Source organism: Macrotis lagotis, chromosome 1, assembly GCF_037893015.1.
Source record: "Macrotis lagotis isolate mMagLag1 chromosome 1, bilby.v1.9.chrom.fasta, whole genome shotgun sequence".
Taxonomy (NCBI): Eukaryota; Metazoa; Chordata; class Mammalia; order Peramelemorphia; family Peramelidae; genus Macrotis; species Macrotis lagotis.
In genome coordinates, this window is record NC_133658.1 from 32,512,648 (window position 1) to 32,540,009 (window position 27,362).

Here is a 27,362-nt window from a genome sequence, read left to right on the forward strand (position 1 = left end):
TGCACGAACTCCAAAGCAGCCACCATGGCTGTGGTAGACAACCCTTCAAGGCCTCTCTGGAGGAAAAGTGAGTATAGAGGGGGGGGAAAGTGGGTATAGAAACCTGAACAACCCTCCCTCACTTAAACCCAATTCACTTGCATGTCATGGCATCACCTCCTTGATGTCACAGAGGACAAACAACAAAAGCAACCCTTATGAGTCAGGGCTATGATAAATAGAAATAAATGTCAGTGCAAATGCTGATACAGCAAAACTGGAAATGGGTGGAGGGCTGGAAATGTAAAAAAGGAAGAATTGGGCAGGGGGTGGAGGGGGTGGATCCTGAACCTCTGCCATGTCTAAATAGCTAATCTATAATAATATGGGAACAGAACTAATTTTCTCAGCCTTCACAGTCATCCATCAACTCCTTAAAAGGTACAGCTTAGGAATCAAAGTTCAGTCTTTTGGCTCGTAATCAGGAAATACTCCTCCAGGAAGGACAAACAGAAGTTCACAAGTTTATTTTGAGTAAGTGATTGTCTTCTCTGTTGTCATGCAACAAAGACATCATAGTTTATATAGTGCATTAAGATTTGTCAATATTGCCTTTACAAATATTATTTTATTTGATCCTCATGACAACCCTGAAAGATAGGTGTTATTATCCCCATTTTAACTGAGATAGATGAAGTGTCTTTCCCAGAATCAGACATCTTGCCTAAGGTCAAAGTAAGTATCTGGGATCATATTTGAGCTAAAGGTTTCTTGACACTTTTCACAGCAGCATCCATCTGCCTCTAGGCAATGTCAGTGTCTTGGGAAAGATAAGAAGTCCCAAATTACCTTATACAACCCCCAGGAAATGCCTGTTATTTGGGGGACAAAGATTCATCCTTTCAACTTGAGTGAGACTGGGATCCTTTTGAAAATGAAAATCCTCTTGCAAAAGATATCATTTTAACCCGTAAGTCTTTTACACCTTAGAGTGAATGAAAAATTTAAGACTTACATTAAATAGTAAGGGAACGAGAAAAAGAGGGCTATATATATCCAAGGGAGAAACAGGTTAAAAAAAATAAGGAGAGTCTAAGTGTCCACAACTACCTCCCCCATATTTTTTACTGAGAAGTCATATTAGTAAAAATACTTTTGAACTTGTAGCTGGAAGATCTGGCTTTGAATCCTAACTCTGGAACTGTCCACCTGTTGGATTTAAGGCAAATCTTTCCATTTTGCTGATGCCTCAGTTTCTTCATTTGGAAAATTAAATTGGGGAATTAAAGAAGTCTTCAAATCTAAGTTTCTAAGGAGCCTTAGAAGACAAATAAAACTATAAGAGAAATGAGAGAAAATTATTGCATGGATGATCTCTAAAAAGGGACTACTAAACAGGAAATAAAGAGAATTAAACATAAACCTAGCAAAGACTATTTCTTAATTGTTCATTATTCATAGGATATAAATAAATAGTTCACAAAAAAATAGAAAACTAAAGATTGCTCCAAATAATTCGTAATAAGAAAAATATAAATCAAACCAAATCCAAGTTTCTACTTCATCCCCAGCAGATTGACAAAGATGACAATAGATGAGAATAGTCAATATTGGAGGGGTTAGTAAAGAGTCACATATTAATATACTCTTGGAAGAGCTATGATTTGGTCAAATCTTTCTGGGGGAAAAAACAAGAATTATCCTTTTTTTAAAAAAAAATGATGAAAATGTCCATGTTGACTGAGAGATCTCTCTTCAGAATAGATTCCTAAAAATGAAAACAAAAGAAAGGTCTCATATACACCAAGCTATTCATATCAGAAAACTTTGTGGTAGCAAAGAACCAGAACAAAGCAGATAACCATGGTTGGGTAATAACTAAACAAATGTGGTAGTTGAATTTGATGGCATAATAAGAATAACAGTTACAAAGATCTCAGAGAAGAAAAGGAAAAGAAATAAATAAATGAAGAGTGAAGTAAGTAGAATCAAGAAAATAATAGACAGAGTAACTGTAATGTTGTAAAAATGATTTATCAAATAAAACTGAAAACTGCCCAATTGTAATGGTCAAGATTTGACTTAGAGAAGTATTCATTATACCTCTTTCCATCAGTTATAGTAGCTAAGGGGCTAGGTGGTACAATGGATAGAGCACCCTGGAGTCAGGAGAACCTGAATTCAAATCTGACCTCAAACACCTAATAATTACATAGCTGTGTGATCTTGGGCAAGCCACTTATACCCATTGCCTTGCAAAAAAAAAATTATAGAAGCTATAAGGAGGGATGTAAATTATTGGGTATACCATTAGATTCCAGTGGTATAGTGACATGCTTTGGTGAACTATTTTTTCTCTTTCTTTTTTAATTTTTGTTAAAAGGGATAATTAAGGGAAAAGATATATTCAGAGATAAAGGTGATATAAAAACAAAAGACATGAATAAAGATAAGATTTTTTAACTTGAACATCAAAGATAACTTTAGAATAGAATATGCATAGAAATGGGAATAGAAATGCAGAATTTAAAAACTGGAAGGGCCCTTGGTGGCCATCTAATATAGCCCATCCCCAAAAGCATTCCTCTGTGATAATATACCAGTCAGATTCTGCTTGGATATCTGTTAGGAGAGAGAATCCATCAAATCTTTCTATCTACTTTTTGGCAGCTGTCATCATTAGGAAGTTTGTCCTGACATTCAGAAGTCACAAATTGGCAGGCTGAAAAGAGAATGTGTGAAGAGAGAGGAAAAACATTCTTTTTCCTTTATCTTAGTAACAGAGTGAAATATTAATGAATTATGTGTATAAATTATATATGTGTATAAATACACATATGAAGGGCATCACAAAAGTCTTAGAGTTTTAATAAGTAGTTGAAACAATTAAAACTCAAAACCATTAAAACACAAATGCATATGCATATGCATGTATATAAAGATATATGATATCATGGATTATAAAGAAAGAAATGATAATATTTTATAGAATGTAGACTGAGAATGGGGATGGATTTTTTTTAATCTATATTCCCAATTGTGCCTAACAAATAATAGGTGTATAGAGGTATATAAGCAGATATCATACATAGGCTGCAGACTATTACCCAGGAAAAATTCTGTGCCCAAAAGGCTATTAAAAGATATCATTTTTAATGATCAGGAAAGGAAATGTGGCTCTCTTTAAGTATTACATTGGTGCCCATGCAATATCAAGAAATATAAGGGGTGGCTAGGTGGTGCAGTGGATAGAGCACCAACCCTGGAGTCAGGAGGCCCTGAGTTCAAATCCAGACTCAGACACTTAATAATTACCTAGCTGTGTGGCCTTGGGCAAGCCACTTAACCCCATTGCCTTGCAAAAAAATTCTAAAAATCAAGAAATATAGAAGATACCCAGGACTTCGGATGGTCAATCCATGAAAAAATGTATGAGAAGACATGGATCAGCCTTGTAAAGAATGAAAAGGTATGGAAGATATCAGTCATATCATTGAAAGGAATAGTCACATCAATGAAATCACCAACCCATCTTTCTTAGTTTCATTGTCCCTATCTTTAAAAAAGAATAATATAACATATGTACCAATTACCTCCTAAAGATACTTTAAGGATAAGAAAAGGTAACAATCTATAAATCTTAAAGCACAATATAACATCAGATAGATACAGCAGATTCATAATAAAGCCTCATACTCAAATGTCTATGCAATGTCATCAATTAAGGAATTCCCTACAACTCTTACTATGTGTCTGACCTTTTGTTGAGACTGTTATCCATTTCTTCCCCTAAATTCAGCTTATTCCCCACAAAGGGGAGGTCTTCCTCAATTTCTCCTGAAATTGTAGGGGTATCAGTAGAATACTCTGACTATCCAATTGTTATCCTTTGTTCTTTTCATATGATCAGCCCATCATCTCTTATAAGTATATAATTCCTGAATGTTTTCTTTTAGCCCTGTTCTTCACAACTCCTCATTGATTATATATCATAATCTGCTCATACCCACAATGGTCCTTGCCCACCCTGTTATATTCATTCATAATTCCTTGAAAGTAATTATATTTCATTCCTTGCTACCTTAGAGAAATAATGGTAGAAGGTTAGTAATACAAACCTAATGTCACTATGGAGGGCAGTTTGGATATGAGCAGTCTTCTTTCAAGTTTCATTTCTCCCTGACCAAAGCTATGTAAAACCATTTGTTGCATGACCTCCACTATGAGGATTTCTTCTATATTATTTCTCTTCTCCCTCTCTCTCTCCCATAGAGGTTAGCGAGGGTTGTTGTCTGTCTTTATAAGGGGAAGTGATGCAATGTCAGGAATTAGATTTGAGTGAAAGGACACTGGGCTAAGTCACCCCCTCATTTTCTCTTCTAGAGTCATCTGGATCCAATGGCCAACAATGAATCAGGATGACTGGAGATGACCCTGGATGCAAAACAGTCAGGGTTAGTGACTTGCCCAAGGTCACATATTTAGAGTCTAGATTTGAGCTCAGTTCCTCCTGACTTTGGGGCACTGCACCATCTAGCTGTCCTTGGTAAAGGAACTTTGGTAAGGGAAGGTTCTAATAATCTTTGTCCTTCATTTTCAAAGAAGACTGTGACATCAGAGAGGTGATACCATGACAAGCAAGTGAACTGGATCTGAGTGAGGAAGTCCCCAGACTCACTTTCTCCTCCAGAGCCATCTGGGTCCAATAGCCAGGCTCTCTGTCTGTTTCTGTTTCTCTGTCTCTGTGTCTATCTTGGTCTGTGTCTATCTCTCTGTATCTCTCTCCCTCTGTCTCTGATTGTCTCCCTCCATATGTGAATCAGGATGACTAGATGGCCCTGGGTGTGCGGTAGAGTTAAGTGATTTACCCAAGGTCACACAGCTAGTAAACGGCAAGTATCTGAGTCCAAATTCAAACTCACATCTTCCTGAATCCAGAACCAGTGCACTATCCACTAAGGTAGAGGAAACTTGAAGGTGCCCTATTCAAAGGAACCCATAAACTGAGAGATAAAGAGATTATTAGCTAAGGAGAGTTTTAGATTAGGGCAAAGATCTTAAAGTCTTATGGTTTCTTTTCATTGAAAAGATAAAAAAAACTTAAAAATACAAATTATTGAGTTTTTTCTGTTGCCAATAGCAAACTGATTTTCCATTAATGGAGAATTCATGCCTTTCAAGCATTTTAAATGTGACAATATTGATAAATGTGTGGTTTTGGAGGAATTGTTTAAATTCTTTTCCTAATTTCCTTTTGATTTCAAGATAGATTCTTTCAGCGAGTACTTTGTAGTAATGACTGTGTTGACTTCAATTTTGAAGTCTAGCAGCCATGTTAATTATTAACACTTTGGTCTTATTGAAGCCAACACAGTACTTGCTGATGTGTTTTTTCTTCAATGATAAATAAAATACTTACAGAGAAAAATACAGATTATTAATGAAATTCACAAAATCTCTTAATCTGGAGTTTTGCTGATAAACCTGAAAATGAGACATTCCAGTTGGTTAAATGTAGTATATCCAATTGTGCACTGTTTTTTCCTCCCCCTTTCCACCATCTCTATAGCAGAGACCTTACTTCTAGACATCATAAAAATCATCTTGTCATTAATCTAGAAGACCATAAGTAAAATAAAAACAATCAGTAAACAACTTTTAATGAGCCAATAAGCACTGAATGAATGGCAAACAATTCAGCCTGATTATCAATGCAACAAAATGGAAGAGAGAAACAGAGTCACTCACTTTATCATCCTAGTGGCTTCTCTGAGTGGGCAGAAGTCTTTTACTATTTGTTGGGTTCTTTTATTTGGAGGGGGTTGGCAAGGCAATGGGGTTAAGTGACTTGCCCAAGATCACACTGCTAAGAAATTATTAAGTGTCTGAGTTCAGATTTAGATTTGAACTCAGGTCCTCCTAACTCCTGGGCTGGTGCTCTATCCACTGCACCATCTAGCTGCCCCTGTTGGGTTCTTTTAATAAACTGATACAGTGAGCCAGGGGAAAGAAAAATTCTCCTGATGCTGTAAGGCTTAAGTCATTCTCCAGAAAGGGCCCTCCATCTGCTAGTGTTATTAGTACTCAATATTTCTGCCACAGTACTCTGGCTCTCTGTTTGTCTGTTTCTATTTCTCTGTCTCTGTGTCTATCTTGGTCTGTGTCTATCTCTCTGTATCTCTGTCCCTCTGTCTCTGATTGTCTCTCTCCATATGTGTATGTTTCTCTTTATATCTCTCTTTGTCTGTGTTTCTGTGTCTTTGTCTGTTTCTGTCTCTCTTTTTGTCTCTGTCTCTCTCTCTCTCTATTTCTCTGTCTCTCTGTGTGTTCTTTCTCACACACACACACACACACACACACACACACACACACACACACACAGCATATACACATACACATACACACACCCCTTTCTCTTTCTCCTTATGTCTCTGTCACTATTTGATTTAATGATGAGTATATATGCAAAAAGATCACCCTGAAAATAATTACAACTGATGTACCAATGGACTGATGACTCAAGAGTAGAGTCATTATCTTCTCTCTAAACCCATGTCTCTTCTTAATTTCCTATGTGTCTATATTGGGTTAAGGAGAGAAGAGAATAACACTAGGTTTCCAGTTATCCAAATCTAAAAAATGAGGAATAATCCTTAACTCTTGAAGCTGTCACTCCCCCAATCAATTGCCAGATTTTTTGGTTACCGTCTTCAGAATCTCTAGCATTTCCCATCTTTATTTGTATTCTTTCCCCAGTTTCTCTAATTAAGGACCTCATCTTTCTGGCCAGGCTTGCTGCAATAGTCTCTTAATTGGTCTCCTTGCCTCAAATCTTTCCCCAGTTGAATCTAGCCTCCAAACATCTGTCAAATTGTTATCCCTAAAACATACATCCAGTGAAGCTTCTCCCCTGCTCAAGAAGCTTCAGTGATTCCCCAAACATTGCTTTTAGAATTTAAAACCCTTGACAGTGTTGTTCCAGTCTCATTATGCATCATCCACCTTCACATACTCTACTGTTGTCAAATGGCTTTCATGATATCTTCATATACAACATTCAGTCTTCCAGTCTCCCACTTCCATGCCTTTGCAAAAGCCATTCCCTCTGCACAGAATGTTATTTTCCCACTTCTGTCTCCATTAAGTCTTTACTCAGTTTCACTATCCTTGAAGAAGTCTTTCTTGATTCCTTGGGGTTTTAGTGCCCACTTTATTAAAAATAGATAATGTTTATATAGTGTTTTAAGGTTTGTGGAATGTATTATGAATAGTGTTCCATCTTTTCCCTCATCTCAACCTTGAAAATAAGTGCTTATTATCATTATTATTATTATCATCATCATCATTTCCATTTTACAGATAGGAAACTGAAGCATTGAAAGGTTGTGACTTACTCAAGGTCATACAACTGATAAATAATTGAGGCTAGATTTGAAGTCAAGACTTCCTAACTCCGAGTCCAATGTGCTACCCACTGTATCACCCAGCTGTCTCTGTTATTATAAAACTGTCATTTTGCATATCTCTAATATTTACTTATCTGTGTATAAGGTGTTTTCTACTTTCATATTTTTATTTTTAATATGTAATATAATACCTGGCCCATAATAGACTTTCAGAAGGTCAATTAATGTGAAGACAGACCAGCAATATCTATCACCACTGAGAGAACCACAGACTTAGCCCTTCCCCCAGACAATCCTTAGTTATTCACTTCCCAGTTTCCCCAGATTCAGAATACCCACTGCCAGTGGGATGCTGAACCCCAGATCCTTACCTATGTTGGAGATATCTGGGACCCTGCCTAATTCCACCCTAAACCTTAATCCCATTCTCTTCTTGGTCAGGGGATCATCTCTCCTACCTAGATTTCTCAACATCTTCTGACAATTTCCAGTGGCCTCACCACTATCCCTTTCTAAATATTGCATAGCCTTGCTCTCTTCTCTGAGTTAAATAGAAGTATCATCTTTTTTTAATATGTTGCTTCCCTCAGATAGAAAATGAATTCCTAGAAAAAAAGGAATGTCTCTACTTCCCATTTCCATCCCCAAAACTCAATACAGTCCTTGACTGTGAGTATTTAATAAATTCTTTAATATTGCATTTGATTGATTGATGAGAGCTCCACATCCATGCTCCAATGCTTCATCATAGCTTCAAAGTGACCCTGGCTTCTCAAAGATAATACCCGCAGAAAATAAATTCTGAAACTTCTTAGCAAGCTGAAAAGACTGCAATGGACCTAATGTTGGACTCCATGTGTCTCTGTTGTCCAATGACCAGCCTAGATAAGTTTAGAGAACCAGTTTGGTGATAATGTGATAATGTCATTGATGGTTTACCCATAGAAACTTTTAAAGAAAAATATTAAACACAAAATGGACTATCTGCTTTACAGAAATTGTAGATCATTTATATCTTAAGGGAAAAGTATGAAGGAAGCCCTGAACATAGCCACCAAGGAATACAGAGTCTCTGCCTTAACAGATCTTTTAATACAGTAAAACACATCAATAATTCTAGTACAAACAGAGTACATAAGAGAGGTTCAATCAAGGGGTCTGAAAAGGGAGAATTCGCTTCCAAACGTGGGGATTTAATGAAATTCTCTTCCAAGTTAGCATAGTTGCCTTGCCTGGGACATGACGATGATGATGTTTGCCCTTCATTCTCAAAAAAGACCATTACAACTGGGAGGTGATGCCATGCCAAGTACACGAATTGGTTTTGGGGGAGGAGGTGCTGTACTATGTCACCAGTCTCACTTTCTCTTCCAGAGCCACCTGGGTCCAGTGGCCAGTTATGAATCAGGATGACTGGATTGAAAGACAATCAGGGTTAAGTGACTTCCCTAAGGTCACACAGCTAGTAAGTAGCTGAGGTTGGATTCAAACTCCTGTCCTCCTAACTCCAAGGACAGTGCTCTATCCACTGTACTGGCTAGCTTCCCTATATAGAAGCAATTAATAAATAAATTTTGTCTTGACTTCCTAAATGAATGCCAGATGATTGAAAGAAAAGTACAAATTAACAAAAATAATCCCAGTTATTTTTCCCCAAATGGAAAAAGTAATGGCAGAAAGCCCAAGCAGAGAGCCTTGAGAGTTGGGAGGGGAAGGAGAGAAGAGGGACAGGACTTTTTTCTAATGGAAGGAAGAAGGCATAATAAACATCACTAAGCTCTGTCCTCTCTTCCTCTAATATCTACAGCTACTTCTCTTAACCGATTGAAGCTTCAAATCAATTTACCTGGGGGAAGAAGATGTGATAGATGGGGAGAAACAGAAGAGGAAAGAGAAAGAGAAAAACCTCATATGACAGTACTCTGGTCCTTCCTAACTAATGACCAGGTGGGCAATGTTTCACCCCTCCCCCAGAGTTCACACATTGGCAAAAGCCTCCATCAATTGTGTTTCTCCACTTTTAAGGGTCCAAAGTACCTAGCTCTCTTTATTTCCTAGATAGATTAATTTTTACAAAAGAATATTTACTTTAAAGGTATAACAAGGAACAGCTAGGTAGCACAGTAGATAGAGCACTGACCCTAGAGTCAGAAGGACCTGAGTTCAGATCTAACCTCAGACACAAGAATTACTTAGCTGTGTGATCTTGGGAAAGTCATGTCACCCCAATGCCTTGCCAAAAAAAACGAAAAATATATAATAAGAGTACACATATAAACATTACCTGCCAATATCTCAAGTGCATAATTTCCCTTAGATCACCTTGATCTTTAGGAAGGGAGGGGGATTAGGTTCATGGCCTCACTATTTCAGCATCAGTCCTGAAAATTTCAAGTCCCAAACCCACCCTGTACTTCCATCCCAGGACTGACTTCTTAAGGGTTCCCTGCTGGACTAAGCTGCAATGTCCAATCTGGAATCTTGGGCTCTAAGAATATAGAACTAAAAGAAGAAATAACACAAGATCAAAACTCAAGTCTGTTTTATGAGGTCAAAGGGATCCCTAGAAAAGGAAAGGTGGCCCTCTGGCCTTTCCCTGCTCAGTTTACCACCTGGTGCCCCAACTGTGAGTGAATGGCTGACTCCATAAGGAAAGAAAAGATTGATTATGCCTCAATCAAGTATACTTTAAACTCTAATGGAACAACTAATGGAAAGAGACAGCTCCCACCCAAGTGATAGATAAAAATAGAATGCCCATGCATGCCATTATCCTTGTAGATAAAGGTCCCTGGAGTCCCACCCCAAGATGGAACCTTCATCTTAGGTGATCTGGACATATACCAAAGTCCTATTATATTCATATGTGCTTATCTACTTCCCCAGAAAGACTCAGCAAAAATTCAGAACACCATGGAGTGCTAAAAGAACAAAGCCTTGACTCTCTAATAGGAAAGAGATAAAATAAATTCACTCCCTCTCCCCCAACTAGAACTGAGAAATGGGAGACTTTGATGAGGCTGGGTGGTAGTTAGTAAGAAAGTTAAGTTTTGACAGTCATCTGAGCTATCTTTTGTATATCATCCAGGTTTGGTGCAGGTCTTTCTAATGCTAGTAATGACACAATGAATGATTCCCAGGCATGTCTGCTTGGCACATTCTTTCAAACTTTTCCTAAGGAAGAAGCTGTAGCAGCTGATGGCATCTATGGCTTGGAAGAAAGCAAGAATTGAGAGTAAGAGCTAAAAGTGGAACTTTGTCACAACATAGTTGTAGAGTAAGGCCCAAGCCACAGAAGCAAACTTTGGAGTGAGATGAAGAATTATAAAGAAGAAAGATAATAAAGCTATTACAGCTCCAAATATGACCCTTCTTTACCTAAGAGCATGAGGTTTCTGGAGAAAACCTCTTCCCCCACCTAAGTGAAAATCTAGTTAACTTTATATGTCTCTATGTATGGGAAAAAATGAAAGCATTTGCCCATTATTTATTTTGCTATTCCATCTTAATGAAAGACTTTCCTATTTGGTTTATGGTACTTACTTGGGATTCATAGAGAATGAGTCGGATGGGGGCTCAAGTATTTGCATCATTATTATTATCCATTATAGTCTATATCAAATCTCTGAAGGCAAGAGTTTCCAGAGCTGAATCAAATCTGCAAATCCTCTCACTATGTACGTTCACTGCAATTAAAAAACTAAAAAATTTCCACACCGTATAGCAGTATCTTTCCTTCTAATTAAGTAATTTTACATTAATTTAGCTATCTTCTAGCGCTTAGACATAACCAGTCTCTAACTAATTACATTTTCCCCCTCTTTCCAAGATTTTTGGTCAACACAAGTGCAGCCGTTAGCCTGATGAATCAGACTGCTCACCCTAGGGGATTGGCTCAATAATGCAATCGTTCATTTCTTTCCCCTCCTACTTGGCATCCATTGCAGAGTGAAATATGATATTGATCTGCCCCTACACTAGTCAGTCTCCTTGAAGCTGTAGGGCTCATTTTCTGTCTCGTCTATTGACACAGGTGTGATAATCATTTTAATAATAAACTACCCAAGATTCATGGCAGGCAAGATGCACAGAGAGGACACCAAAAGAAAGCACATATTAAAAATAAAAAATGCCCAGATCTGCAGTAAAAGCCTAAAAATACCTAAAACAAGCAGAGATATCCTAGATTAGTTGATTAAAAACGGTAATATCACAGTTTTCCTTTCTGAAATGAATGGGACTACGTTGTTTCCTTTTATTTTTAAATCAAAGTCTCTTCCCCTTTCCTCTTATAATTGACTCATCTGTGATATAAATTTGTAATGGACTTTGTATATATAATTTCAATTGAATCTCACCTCCATCTAAGGTAGGTGCCATTACCCCCATTTTACAAATGAGGAAACTGAGGCCTACTTCACATCTGAAACTGTGTTCATTTTATTGATGAGGGGGAAAAATAATGTGATTTTTTCCCAAAGTCACACCAGAAGATAAGTAGCAGGACCAGAAATTGAGCCCAATTCTATAACCAATACCAGCCAACATGCAGTAATGGAAAGAATGGACCTCAGGAATTCCAAGCTTGAGCCTTTCCTCAGACATTAACCAATAATATAACCAAGGGCAAGTCATTTAAATTTGTAGAACCTCAGTTTCCTCAGATACTCACACCCACTGGGTTGCTATAAGGCAAATACTTTGCAAAGGGGTTGCTGGATTATTTGTCCTTTGTTCCCAAAGAGGACCAAGACATAAGGAAAAGATGCCATGACTAGCAAACAAATTGGATTTAAATGAGAAAGGGCTGGGCTAAGTCATCAGCCTCTTTCTCTCCTCCAGAACCCTCTGGGCCCAGTAGCAAAATATAGATTACTGTGCAAACCTCAATCATCAGGTAAATACAAATTATTGTTGTTTTTGTTATCTTGGGGCTCCCACTAGCTTAACAAAGTTATATTCTTCTAGAATTTACCCTCTGTAAGATTGAAACAGATAAAGGGAATCTTTCATTTTAATTCCATTTCCTTCTATTTCCTTTTTTTTCAGATTAGGTTTCCATATCTATCTCACAATAGAAATACAATGATCACTTCTGGGCCAAAATCACTAAGCTGGTTGACTTTTCAATCGATCTGATTCCCGCACCTTGGAACGTTCCATACTGGTTCCAAACTTTAATGGAGATACCTTACCAGCTTTTGATCATTATGTCTCAGAACACCTGAACTCAAGGGATCCACCAGCTATATAAAGTGTCTCCCCAATAGCAAAGAATTATGGGAATCATCACTAATTATATGAAGTTTTGATCTGCACTACTTCTTACCAGAACTAGTTTAAACCCCACCTCTTCATAGTTAACCTGGCAGTGCCCTGTTCCTTGGGGCTCACCATATTGGTTCAAGACTTATATTGGATCATCTTTAATCCCACTCATCTCAAAGTTCCTAAACTCTAACAATCTACCAACTCAATCTCTCTTAGTAAGAAGGATTATATGCCTGATGCTCTTACCCCTTGATTTTTTTCCAAACTAACCACTCCCACAGATTCTGGAGAAGATGACTATCCAGATGTAGGCTAGACTAGAAGACCCTCTAAGGTCTCTCATAATACAGATGCTACAATCCTAATTTCCAGTGCCCTTGTGTTTCCTCACCATCAGTTGAGGTCCTGATTCCCTGCTGCACCTTTCCTTAAGGCAATAAGCAAAATGCCAGTTTCAAAGTTCATAAAATAAAAAGGTATTCTAGAAATAACACGCAACATATATGGCCATTACCCAAAATGAAGCCAATCAAGAACCAATAACTGTTCTCTTAATAAGTTGCTAACATGAATGTTCATGCTCTGAAGGGGGATAAAAATGCTCAAATTGATTAATTTAAGTTAATAAATATTTATTAAACACCAAATAAATGCTAAATACTAAGTACTAAGGAGGGAAGATTTTATTAACACATTTCCCCACCTTACAGAAGAAAGATGGACCCCAGAAGATGTTGTTGGGTTGGTTCAGGCCAGGAGAAGGGCATTCCTTTTTAATTATGAATGATAATCTACAATGAAATTAAGTCTCTTCTATGTTTTCTCTTTCTTGAACTGGAAGATAAGAAAGTAATAGAATAAGTATTTATAAAGAGCCTATTATTTGTCAGATGCTATGGTAAGTGCTTTACAAGTATTTTCTCATTTAATCTGCATAAAAATTCTATTCCAAAAGTTCGATTTTTAGCCTTTTTTACAGTTAAGGAAACTGAAGTGTGACTGGTCCAAAGTTAGAGCATTACGAGGTATCTGAGACGTGACCTCAGGTCTCCCAGAATCTAGGCTCCACACTAAATCCACTGTGTCACCTTCCTGTCTCAGTTCCTTCAACTGCTAAATGGTGCAGTGATTAGAGCACCATCCTTGAAGTCAGGAGAACCTGAGTTCAAAGCTGATCTCAGACACTTACTTGCTATGTGATCAGTGTGTCCTGATTTATATCGGGCCACAGAACCCAGAGGGCTCTGGAGGAAAAAGTAAGACTGGTGACTTAACACAACATCACCTCCCTCAAATCCAATTCACTAACTTGTCATGACATCACTTCCCTGATATCATGTTCTTCTTTGGGAACAAAGGACAAAATCGACAAATAGTATTAAAGAGAGGTTTCACCATTCAGGTTACTCTCCTCCTGATACTTTGCAAATTAGAAATGTCCTTCATAAAATATAATATCCACAATTGAACACTTCAGATACAGTGTGACCACTTCAGAATTCAGAAGGATATAGTAGTGTTTTAGCAATTTAATCATTTGTTTAAAAATGATTCTTTAGTCACACATATGTTAGCATAGTTAAATCAATTTAGTCATATCCAACTCTGTACAATTCTATTTTGGGGTTTTCTTGGCAGAGATGTTGGAATATTTTGCCATTGCCTTTTCTAATTCATTGTACAGATGAGGAAACTGAAGCAAATAGAGTGAAGTGACTTGCCCAGGGTCACATAGCTAGTAAGTGTCTTAGGACAGATTTGAACTCAAGAAGATGAATCTTTGTAATTCAAGGCCCAGCATTTTATCCACTGAACCACCTAAGGGCCCTGATTTATGTTTATTTATCCACAAATATGAATACGGTCAACCCCAGCTCCCAAAATTTATTACACCTTTCAGAAAATGCAGTAGACCCAAAGGACTTATAGGACCACATATATAAATAAAGCAAATGAACGAAGATTCATATTTGTCCATTACTGATCAACACTGTTTTCCTTGCTCTCCCTACTTTTTCCACCATGGTCTTAAATTTCTCCTAAATCAATTTTGTCCTATGATTTAGAAGGGGAAGTGAATTTGAGGTTATTGGGAAGGCAACACTAACATTCTGATAAAATTCTTCTTCCCATATAAAATCCCTTTAAACTGGCACTGTACCCTTCTATGATTTGGACTTCCACCAGAAGAGGAACATACTTTGAGGGTACTAGACAGGCAATCCTTTTGCCATAAAATTTCTCCTGGCTCAATAATTCACAGTAAGAATAATGAAGCAAAAGATAGGTCTTGTGCTTCCTTCATGCTGAATTTTTAATCCCTTATTGACATTCTATCTGAAGGAACCAGAGGGATTTTCTATTTACTTTTTTAAGGGATAGGTTGATAAGGTGCTTCCTTTCTATATCCAGAAAGGAAAATCTTTGAACCCTGAAAATCTCCAAGAAATCCCAAGGCTGGCTCCCTGATATAAATACTGCCCTTTCTCCTTTCTCAGAAAAGACACTTTGTCAATACTCCTCTAGGACCTTGAGAGTGAGAGCAAATAGATTCCATTTGCTTCTCTGGGATATTTCATCACTAGCTTTTCTATTACTGTCTCTTAGGTCAAAGAAAGTTCATCTTCCAGTGCCTGATCTCTGACACACTCAGAAAGGGGAAAATTTAGAGAAAAGGTGATTAGGTACTCTTCTCTTGAACTACATGGGTGAACACATGGAGATCCCATGTGCTGCTTCCCCAGGATAACTTCTTGTAACTTTTGGTATGCTCTAGAAGAAAGATGGAGGGAAATATGTTTTCTAAAGAAGCATATGGTAGAAAAAGTAGATGAGATTTTCACAAATATATAGTAAGGGATGACCAATGGGGGCCCGTGTGCCCTGCTACTACCCATCCATATCAAGAGATAAGAGGGAAGTTCTCAGCATATTGAATCAATCTATTGTGGTTTACTTATAGGAGAACATTATTAAGAATGACCAAGAGCGGGCAATTATCTGCACTCTTGAATAAAGGCTTCACATTGATGAGATCACAATGTGCCAGAGTATTATTAGTATCATTATTTTTTATCATATGTTAAGTAAAAACAGTCGATCAAAAGGGAAGTTGCATGAGAAAGAGACCAAGTAATGAAGTGGAAAGATTAATTCTTTAAGCATCTCTTAAAGGAAAGCAGAACATCCCTCCACTACAGCTAAGCTTTGATATACCTGGAGTACCTAGGTTTGTTAATATTTTATTATTCATTTTTAAAGGTCAATTTATAAGCAAAATGATAGAAATCACAGGGTGTCCTGATGTTTTTCAGTCGTTAAAGAGAATCAACATTTGGTTAGACAATGTCAGGGTCTTTGCAATTCACCTAAAAAAAATCAAGACCTCTGGATTTTAAGAAATTTCATCACAAATTCCAAATCTTACACTATTTAATTTGAAACAACATAATATTCTCTATCTATGTTTTTAATTTAGTTGAGTTTGAAGCTAAAGGAATATTTCATGAGAGAGATATGTGATGAAGCATATGGACTAAAATCCTACAAATTCATATCAGAATCCTATATCAGAAACTAACTAGCTGACCCTGAACAAGTCATTTAAGCCATCTTAATCTGTTTCCTGGATATAAAATAAAGATAATAATAATAATAATAAAGCCGATCATAGGGAAATAATTTTGCAGCAAGTGATTTTTGTGGTTCCTCTTTTGTTTTTGAAGAGGACCAGTAACATGACTTGTGAATGAATTAGATTTAAGAGAGGCAGGGTTGAACAAAGACATCAGATTCACTCTGTCTTCCAAATATTGAAATTCAGTGGCAAAGCAAAGGTCAAGAGATCAGTGATGGCCCTGGATGCAATGGTTCACCTTGGTATTATTGATATCTGACCAAGTTCTAAACATTTCAAAATGCTTACTTCACTTGCCTTCATGGCCATTTGAAAAATTGTTCTCAACTACCCATTCCATCTGAGAAAGTCTTTACATGCTCGGAATAGAAATCCCCCTAACTCATCAAAGAGTTTGAGGCCTGTTGGTTACCCTCAACCTGGTTTAGCCCATGTATCAAGACAGTTTTACTCAGCTGTGACTTCAGTTTCTCTTGAGTCATAGGTGATAGTTGAGTGCAAAGTAGATACCAAAGGTGGATGAGCAACTTTGAAAAGGGTGAAAAGCAGAAATGCTAGTCCTGCTTGAATACCCTATACACCCTGAATCAAATGATATAACATATATAAAACACTTTGTAAACTTTAAAATTCTGTATAAATACTAGCCATTGTTACTTGATCATAATTGTAATAATAATAATAATAATAATGGTTAATATACTTTATTTGTCCTTTAAGACTGACAAAACACTTTACAGATGCTATTTTATCATCACAATAACTCTGGAAATGAGGTACCATTAACATCATTTTACAAATGAGGAAACTAAAGCAGGGAGTTATTAAGTGACCTAACCAAAGTCAAACAGCTAATGCCTAAGACTGAATTTGAACTCAGGTCTTCTTGACTCCCCATAAGTAGTTCATGATCTCTCCATCCAGTAAATCATTCAGCTTCTGTTTGTGTGAAAAAATAAAAAGGTATTATGGGTAGGCATTAGAATCAAATGGGATAAGAAAGGTAATGGTAAAATTAACAGGCAGCTAGGTAGTGAAGTGGATAGAGGACTTGAACCTGGACTCAAGAAAATTCATCTTCCTGAATTCAAATCTGGCTTCAGACACTAGCTAACTGTGTAAAGTCAAAAAAAATTATGAAGATATGGAGACCATTATCATCAATGTACCAAAAGAAGATAAGCTTATAATTCTGGATGTCTTTAATGCACGAGTAGGATTACCAAACTTGGAGGAAGTCCTTGAGAGGAATGGAATTGGAAATAGCAACAGCAATGGTCACCTTCTACTGAACACTTGCACTTCTCATGACCTTCCCATCACAAACACTGTCTTCCATTTACTAAATACAATAAACTTCCTTGATGCACCCTCATAGCAAACGCTGGCATCTAATAGACTATGTGATCGTAAGGAGAAGAGACAGAAAATGTGAGAGGGACAAAAGCAATGTGTGGTGCAGAGTGCTGAACTGATCACAGATTCATCCCCTCCAAGCTAAATATTTACATTCAATCAAAGCAGGAGCCCCAAGGCAAAATGATCACTAGAAGAATTAATATCAAGATATTAGAGTGTCTCTCTGACCAGGAGCAGTTTGCTGCTAACCTGGCGGGAAAACTAAGCTAGCGTACAGTTGGCAACAATGGAGAAGTAAAAGAGTGGACAACTTTCAGAGATGTGGTGTACAGCACTGCATTTGCTCCTCTGGTCCAGAACACATGTAAATCTCAAAACTGGTTTGATGAAAATGATGGGGAAATACAGAAGTCACTAAATGTGAAACAAGAACTCCACAGGGTTTACCAGCAGGATAGTTCATCCACTTCTAGGAAGGCAGTATTTAATTTCATCAAAAGTAAAGTACAAAACAAGCTTAGAGAGATGCTCTTGGCGCAGGAAGAAGGCAAATGAAATTGTTTTATGTAGATAGTAACAAACCAAAGTGCTTTTATGATACCCTGAAGACTTTATTACCAAATACCTCTGGTGCATCTCAACTGCTCAGTGCTAATGGATTCACATTGATCAGTGATAAGGACATGAACATAGAGAGATGGATTGAACATTTGTAGATCTGACCAAGGCCTTTGATATTGTCAGTTTGAGTGATAATAGAAAATTATGCCTAAATTTGGTGGCCCAGAGAAGTTCATCAGCATTGACAAACAACTTCATGACAGCATGTATGCCCAGCTTCTAGATAGTGGTTGATAATCTAGAGATTTCTCAGTCACCAATAGAGGGAAACAAGGATATGTCCTTGTTCCCATGGTATTTAGTATGATGTTTTCAGCCATGTTATCAAATGTCATCTCTGGGGATGAATATGACTTTAAGGTCAGCTACCACACTGATGGCACGTTCTTCAATTTGAAAAGGCTACAAGCCAAGACCAAAGTGGAGGGAGTGTTGGTGCATGATCTTCTGTTTGCAGTTGATTGTGCCCTCAATACAATCTCTGATACTGAGATGCAACAAAGTATGGATCAATTTTCGGCTGCTTGTATTAATTTTGGCCTAACAATTAACACCAACAAATCACAGGTGCTCTATCAGCCAGCACCAGACCATCCATATGTGGAACTATTAATTATAGCAAATGGAGACATTTTCAGTACTGTGGACAAGTTCACTTACTTTGGCAGTATCCTTTCTAAGGAGGTACACATTGGCAATAAGTTTGACACTTGCATTGCCAGTTAGTTCAGTATTTGGGAGCTCCAAAAGAAAGTATGGAGGAGAAGAGGTATTAGACTGACTACCAAATGGAAGGTCTACAGAGTCATTGTGTTGACCTCATTGTTATGTGCCTGTGAAACCTGAACAATCTACCGGCGCCATGTCAGGAAACTGAATTGTTTCCATTTAAATTGTCTTGGGAAGATTCTGAAGATTACTTGGCAGGAGAAGATACTAGACACTGAGGACATTTCTCAAGCTAAACTGCTGAGCATTCCAACATTACTGCAGAGAGTGCAACCACAATGGGCTGAACATGTTGTTAGAATGCCAGACATGCACTAACCAAAAAGATCATTTTATCGAGAACTAACTCAGGTTAAGTGCTCACAAGGGGGTAAGAAGAAGTGATACTGAGACACCCTGAAGATCTCTCTTAAGAACTTTGGAATTAATTGTTCAGCATAGGAGACACTGCACAAAACCGCCCAGTATGGCATGCCCTCATCAGTGAGGCTGCTGCATTGTATAAGGAAGGAAGAATTGAAGTTCAAAGGAAATGTGAAATCCATAAGTTTAGAGTACCCACCCTAGGTGTTCACACGAACTATTTGTGCCCAACCTGTGGTAGAGCCTTCCAAACTCATGCTGGTCTGATTAGCCACAGTCAAATACACTGTCATTTGTTTCAAACATAGTGATGTTGCTTTGGTTTTCTTAGATAGTCAAGGACTAAAGCCAACCAACCAACCAACTGACCCTGAGCAAATAACTTAACTCTTTTTGCTTCAGTTTCCATATATAAAATGAATCGGAGAAGAAAATGGCAAATCACTCCAGTATCTTTGCCAAGAAAGGGTCAAATAAAGCAAAAAGAGTTGGATATGACTGGACAATTTATACTGCATTTTGAAGGAAACTTGGAATTCTAAAGGCTGAAGAGAAGAAGGAGAATATTCTCCCAGCACAAAGGAAGGAAAGAAACAAGCAATAAAGTGTCTAGTCTCATTTGATCATCTCACAACAACCTTGGAAAGTTAGAGCTATTATTATGCCCATTTTATAGTTGAGGAAACTGAGGAAGAGAGGGGTGAGGTGACTTTCCCAAGATCATACAGCTAGTAATAGTTTAATTGAGCTTGAGTCTTCTTGATTCCAGATCCAGAGTTCTATCTACTGTGGTATCCACCTTCTTTAATCTTCCTTTGGTCCTTAACTCATCAAGTCTTATCACTGATAGTCCCTATTATTGGTGCTCCCACAATTTTCAAACTATTTTGATTTACTTAAGTGTTTAAAGGAGCTTTGAAGGCTGATATTAACCTCCTTAAGTCCCAAATACAATACCTGACTTTTAACACATGCTTAATAAATGCTTGCTTAATTAAATTAAGCATGATTCCATTGCATTACAAGCAAATGTCTCATTGAGTTCATTATAATGAAATTCTAACTGGAGCTAAAAAGGCATCAGTTTCTCAACATTAGAAATTGATATGCAAATTCTTTAGGGATTTTTTTGTTAGAGTGGGGAAGGTAGACTGGTAGAAACAGATGGCATTTAAGAAAATTTATAGTCTTGAAACCATTATCTTCTTTTTGCCTAGAATTCACTCTCTGGAACGAGACCCTCACCAAAATTTGCCCTATGCCCACTGGGCCAGATTCGTCATCCTCTAGTAGCTATCTTATTAGATCATCTGACTTTTGGCATGCAAGTGGTTTATGGAATTCTATTCCATTATAATGACTGGAGAAACCTTCTTTGTAACATTTAATGAGAACATTTCTTCTTTTATAACTCAGATTTTGCCATCACAGCATAAAAATTTGAGGCCCTTCAAAATGTCTTTCATGCTTCTTGTTAATGACCTCATTAACCAAGTCAGTTTTAGGGAGGGGGTATAAAAAATCTTTGCAGTCATTTGCTACATTCATTGATCATATGACAAAAAGAATGGGTTATTGGAATTACTGACAGGTACATAAAGGAGATCTTCACCACCATCCTCATCTACACTTGCTATTCATTTGTTCTCCAGTTAATAGCATTTGGGGGAATGTGGGCTTGGTTGCACTTTGGTGTGCCCCCTATCCCTCCAAAATTGCTTTGAATCCAACAATAAAGCCTTGTATAAGGAACAAAAAGTTATTTTCTATCTTATTGTCTCTAATGAAGGAAAAAGTTTAGAATCTTTAACTTTTCTGAATGAACTCAACAGAGTATTAGACTAGATTTATGGCCCCAGTGACAAAAATGTACTAGTTAACATATGAACAAGAGCAATAGAAGAGAGAACAGACCCTAAAAGAAATATGAATTCTTTAGTCACACCTATGGAACAACAATAAAGGACATATAAGATCCTTTTCAGGGATAAAGCTATAACATATGTACACACTGAAAATCTACTAATTCAACCAACCAGTGACTTTGTCCTTCTGGCAGTGAGTAGTAACAATAACAATGACAATGATAATATAAATAATTGCTGGTACTTTGAGATTTTCAAAGCATGTGCTTCATTTCATTATCACAATTTCTCTGTGTGGTAAATCCTACAAGTTTGGGGAGGGAGTTGAAGAAGGTAAAAGCTAATTACAGGCTGCCTGAAATAGAAATAACTTCAGAGCTAGGGAGATAATAGTCTCTCTGTGCTCTGTCTATAAAGGTTCTAGTATCACATTTTTAGATACATATTGATGAGGGAGAAAAGGTAACCAGGCTGATGAAGAAATTTGAGACCTTACCTTATTGGAGTTGTTCAGTTTATAAAGAAAAATATTCCAAGGTGAAATATGAGAGCAATATTCATATACCAGTAGGTTTGTGATGCAGAAGAAAGACTAGACTTTTTTTGGCCATAAAGAATAGAACTAAAAGAACTAAAAATGAATAGAAGTTTGGAAGAAGGAAATTTGGGTTTGATGAGGGGGAAATGTCTTATCTATAAGAGAATGAAATAGGATTCAGGCAGTAATGAGTCTTCAAGCAAAGACAAAATAAATGTTGTTAAGTGTGCTGGGGAAATGATTCATTTTAGGTGTGGTTGGACTAGTTGCCTGGTCTCTTAGCTCTCATCTAAACTAAGATTCGGTTATCTATGAGCTTCATTTTGTAAGTAAGGAAACAGATTCATCAAGTTAAAGTGACTTACCCATATGTTACATAGATTTCTACTTTAATTCCAGTTTTAATTGAAAGAGAAAGTGTGCCTTACAAAAATTGGTCAGGCAACTCTCTCACATTCTTCCTTGATGGCTTTTGAGGAAGAATTGCTGCATGTCTTCATAGAAGGGAAGGGACATCAACATCTTTCTCCTCAGTTACCATGTGTCTGTGAGTCTATTTCTAGTGTGTTTCTTCTTTCTTTAATGAGAATCCTGTGATGGGAATGTCCAAGTGACCAGGGAGACCAGAAGTTCCATCCAGGGGAGTTCCCAAAGGATCAGTAAAACTAGAAGAGTCACTAGACTCATCCTAGATCCCCTTAGGGAATCCTAAGGCAAGAGATAAAAGTCACTGAGTCCAGTGAGGAATACATGTAGCATCTCTGACCTAAGTAATGTGCTTCACTCATCTCAGCAAAGAACCAACTAACTAAGGACAAAAGAAACTCTTCTATCAGCTATGTATATCCTGAAGTGAAATGGCCAGAGACGCCAAGAGAGAAGAAAAGTGTTCCTAAGACTAGGAAGAACTCTGTCACTCTACTACCACCATGATAGTGGGTTTGAGGTTGAAGAAGTTTTGTAGGAACCACTCTCAGTTTTAGTTCATAGTATCTAGGGATTGAATTGCTAAATGGAGTGAAGAGTATTGCCTGGTTTGGTTTTGCTTTCTTGAGATGGTATTCTGTGTAGGGTAAAACAAATAGATCAGTCTGACTGGCACATATTGAGAATGTGGTGGAATAACTGGTAAGTCTCCACTTTTCAACAACAGTTTGGTTTCCACTCCATGTACTCCATTCCCTTTTATGACCATGCTCATTGATTCAGTTTTTGACACTTAAAACCTTATCAACTTACTCAGTGATAATATGGCTGGAGGGTGGAATAGAAGACTCTTCAAGAAGTTTCCTTTATAGAGAGCACAGCACCCATTTTTCCCAATGGGTAATCCCATTCTCTATTAAAAGTTCAACTTGCTTTCATCTCTACAGAACATCAAGTTTCCCAAAGTCAGGTATCACCTAGGGATGGATATTCCCATTTTCAGCTTCCTTTTATGTTTTTTCCTCTCCCTTCCTCCATCAGATTGGGCAAACCCTATCTTTTCCTTATTTGTGTTGAAAGGAAAATTCTTTAATTTGACTATCACCCCAATTAACAAGGCAAAACTTGTGACAAAAAGAATTAAAAGGATGTTATTGTAAGTAAGTCAGGATTGAAGGACCGATCACAGAAAATCAGTACTGGCTTCAAGATGGAGGCACCTTTCATATGTAACTTTAAGACAATTCAGATAGGTCTATCTAAACAGAAGAGACTGAACTCTAGTATCTCAGTTCCTCTCCAAGGGAGTAAAAAAAATGTGACAGTTAGCAGGTAGGGATATGTGACCAAAAAAAGCAGATAATATAAATGTTCTAGACTTGGTGTTTCCTTCCCCATTAGAGCCTCCCCCAACACAGTTTGATAAGCAGAACTTCGAACAGTGACTCAACACAAGTTTCATTGCTTGTATCCCAACATGTCTGGCACATAGTAGGCACTTAATAAATATAATTTGAATTGAATTGAATTGGAGTAAGATATAATCAACTAGGGGAGATGAGCTGGAGCTAATTCCCAGATTTCCTTGATGGTCAAGACATTTCCAGAAAGAGTCATCAAAGTTGTATTATTCCCTTATATAACAGAGGGAGAAAACAAAAATAGCCTCTTGGTAACAATTTCCTCAGAAAGAATAGTGCTGCTAGTTTGTGGTCAAAACAGTCCTTCCAGGATAGAGCTAGTTGGGGATAAGCACGAAAGAGAGAGAGAGAGAGAGAGAGAGAGAGAGAGAGAGAGAGAGAGAGAGAGAGAGAGAGAGAGAGAAGGTGTCTCCCTGGCAACATCCTTAACTTGCCATTTTTGGGGTGGACAATGTTGTTCATCTCTGTATATTTCCCAGAGAAATGGAAGCTTAGTTCTCTCTAGGTCTTTTATCTTAGATTGCTATATGGAGATGGAGGTCCCCTTTTCCTAAGCAGTTTAGGTTTCTAAATCAGAATCTAAAATTTGCTAAGTGGAGACGACTTTGGGGAAGAGAAAGGGACTGAGAAGGACAAAAGGCTGGTAAAAAAGCAGATTTTACACAAAAAGACTGCAGCATCTGGGTCCTGTGAGGCCAGCAGCCCTGTGACTGCAGAAGAGGGAGAGCCGCAGTGATTCTGCCTCCCCTCCCAGCAGTAGGTCGGGTGCCAGCTGCCACCTGCTGTTCTTGGGCCAAATAGCCTTGTGGTCCCACTGCACCAACTAAGAAAAGGAAATCTCTCTCTCTCTGGCAGGAATAACTTTGCTCAGAACACAAGACCAGGAGTACAAGATCCTGAAGAGTATGGCCCAGACAAGCACCTGACCTTGGGAAACCCCAGGCTTCATCAGAGCAGTCAGTAAGCTTCTCTAATCCCTTGAGGAAGAAGATGCTCCTTACCAAAGCTCCTAGAAAAGCAGGAGGAATCTGAGAGGCAGAGAATTCTACAGCTAGAAGACACAGTAGGGTCTTGTACTCTATACATTAGGAAACCGAGGTCAAGAGAGGTGATTTATCTAAGGTAAAACAAATGGTATAGTAGGGATAAGAGTGATGTCATTTTGTTAAGGTGAAGCTAATAGCACAGTGAGGGTGAGAGGCAGAGGGAGAGAGCAGGAAAAGAAGGAGGGGAAGGAGAGAGAAAAAGAAAAAGAGACAGACAGAGACAGTCAGAGACAGACAGACAGAGAGAGAGAGAGAGAGAGAGAGAGAGAGAGAGAGAGAGAGAGAGAGAGAGAGAGAGAGAGAGAGAGAGAAAGGATTTAACTGAATCAATGAGAAGAAGAAAATGAAACCAAGAAAAACTGAGAGATTTATACCCAGAGAGAGAGAACAAAGATATTTGTTCTGTGATCTGAAAGGCAATATGATGCAGTGAATAAAAAATTGGTTTCAAGTCAGGAAGATACAAGTATAACGTGTGTGTGTGTGTGTGTGTGTGTGTGTGTGTGTGTGTGTATCTGTCTCTGTCTTTCAGTCTCTCTCTCTCTCTCACTCTCTCCCTCTCTCTCTCTCTCTCTCTCACACACACACACACACATACACACACACACACACATCTCTGTGACCCAGGCAAGTCATCAGTGTTCAAAGTAATTCTAAGATATAAATTGCAAAGATGCTTACCTACACTGACACATGGAACTGGATGGTCCCTTATCCTGTAATTCCCTGTACTAATGAAATCAGAGGGCCAGTTCCCATCCTGTGGTCTCAGCCTTTATCTTGATGAATCTTTTGGTCACAAGGGGGCTAGATGAAAATGAGAAAACTCAAAGCTAAGGTATTCCTATTATTACTAGATGAATTTATATTCCCATTACTAATGAATTTATATATAATTGGTAAGTCCAAGGCAATTTTTTGATACACAAAGCACTTGTGTTTTCCTCTTTTATGTCATTTAGTTGTTCTGTTTCTTAGTCTTTTCCACCTAACTAGACTATAAGCAACTTGAGGGTAAACATTGAGTCTTTTCCTTCTGCATCTGATACTTCTTGATGCAGAGACAACTAATCTGATGGATTTCAATAATAGCATTATTTTACTCTGGTTGGATAATTGTAGCTATTTACCCCAATCCCCACACTACCCCAGTTGCTGATGTTGCTGTCCTCTTGATTTGATTTTCTTTGGATATAATTTGTGTATATTTGGTATCTGCTTCTCTGTGTAGGCTGTGGGAGGCTGTAAGCTCTTTGAGGATAGGAACTGTTATTTTTGGGCTCTGTAACTCCAGCACCCAGAAAATTGCCACTACATAGCTGATTTATTAAGAAGTAAATGATTGTTGTATTAAGGGGGGGAAAAGAACAAAGCCTTGTTTTTTCTAGAATGATCTACCTTGATAACATTAAGTATGAACTTACATGGAGTGAAGACTGTGTGTGTCCTCTGAGAGGAAGAGAAAATCTCAGTGCCTCCCCAGGGGATAATGACATTTGAGTCCATGTATAATAAAACTGGTTGTCCTTGGTGAAAGAATTTTAAGGTGATTATACAATAGAAATTCCGAGTTCTGTCTATAATTTATATGGAAATCTCCAGAGAATAAAAGGAGGAAACCCAGTCTGCTGAGTGGATATGACTTTGGGGTATACCTACCAGTATTTTGTTGTTATTATTCAGTCATTTCAGTCTGTTTATGGCCCCATTTGGAGTTTTCTTGGCAAAGATTCTGAAATAGTTTGCCATTTCCTTCTCCAACTCATTTTACAGAAGAGGAACGTGAGACAAACAAGGTGAAGTTGATTTGCTCAGGGTCACACAACTGCTAAGTATCTGAAGCTATATTTGAACTCAGGTCCAGGGAAAAGCAGGAAAAACAACGTCACTAGTCAACCTTGTGAGAAAGAGGACATACCAGTAATCTGTCCTCTTTCTCACAAGGTTGACTAGTGATGTTGCTTTTCCTTAATTCTGGTAGAAGGTAACAGAGAGGTAATTGGATTTGAGTAAGGAGGTGCTGTACTAAGTCACCAGTGTTTCTTTTTTCCTCTAAAATCATCTGGATACAGTGGTCTGATATGAATCAGGATGACTAGAGATGACCTTGGATTTGAGGCCATCAGGATTAAATGACTTGCCCAATGTCACATAATAAGTGTTAAATGTCTAAGATCTGCTATGAACTCAGGTCCTCCTGACTCCAGTATTTTACCCACTGCACGATCTATGAGAAGACCTAAAACAACCAATAATGCCAGATCAAAGCAGAGAATTTAGAGTTCCAAAGCAGAAAAGAATTTAATATCCTTATTTTAGAGAGTAAGAAACTGAAACCAAAAGAAATTGAGAGATTTATTCCCATATCATGACTCCAGATCTGAAGAATTCTGGCCCAATAGTTAGGGGAAAAAGAGTTCAAGCAGCTAGGTGGAGCTATGGGTAGAGAACTGGGCCTGAAATCAGGAAGACCTGAGTTCAAATTTGACTTCAGATACTTACAAGCTGTGTGACCCTGAGCAAATTACTTAATCTAGATTGCCTCAAAAGAAAGAAAAAAACTAGTTGGAGAGGGAGCATAAGACCCACAGAACCAAGACTACATGGTGACCAAACAATCAGTTGTGAAAAAGAGTGAATTAAAATGGTTGTTTACTCTAGGTGGGACCATGTTGCCCTTCTACTCAAAAGTCTATAGTTG

General features: G+C 37.8%; 1 long non-coding RNA gene across 1 annotated transcript; it reads left to right on the top strand.

Moving 5' to 3' along the window:
* Window positions 1–282: 282 nt before the first annotated feature.
* LOC141513009 (uncharacterized) lies at window positions 283–24,860 on the top strand. Its single transcript, XR_012475659.1, has 3 exons — window positions 283–513; window positions 9,193–9,332; window positions 24,471–24,860. It is a non-coding gene; the product is annotated as an uncharacterized LOC141513009 (long non-coding RNA).
* The last annotated feature ends 2,502 nt before the right edge of the window (window positions 24,861–27,362 follow it).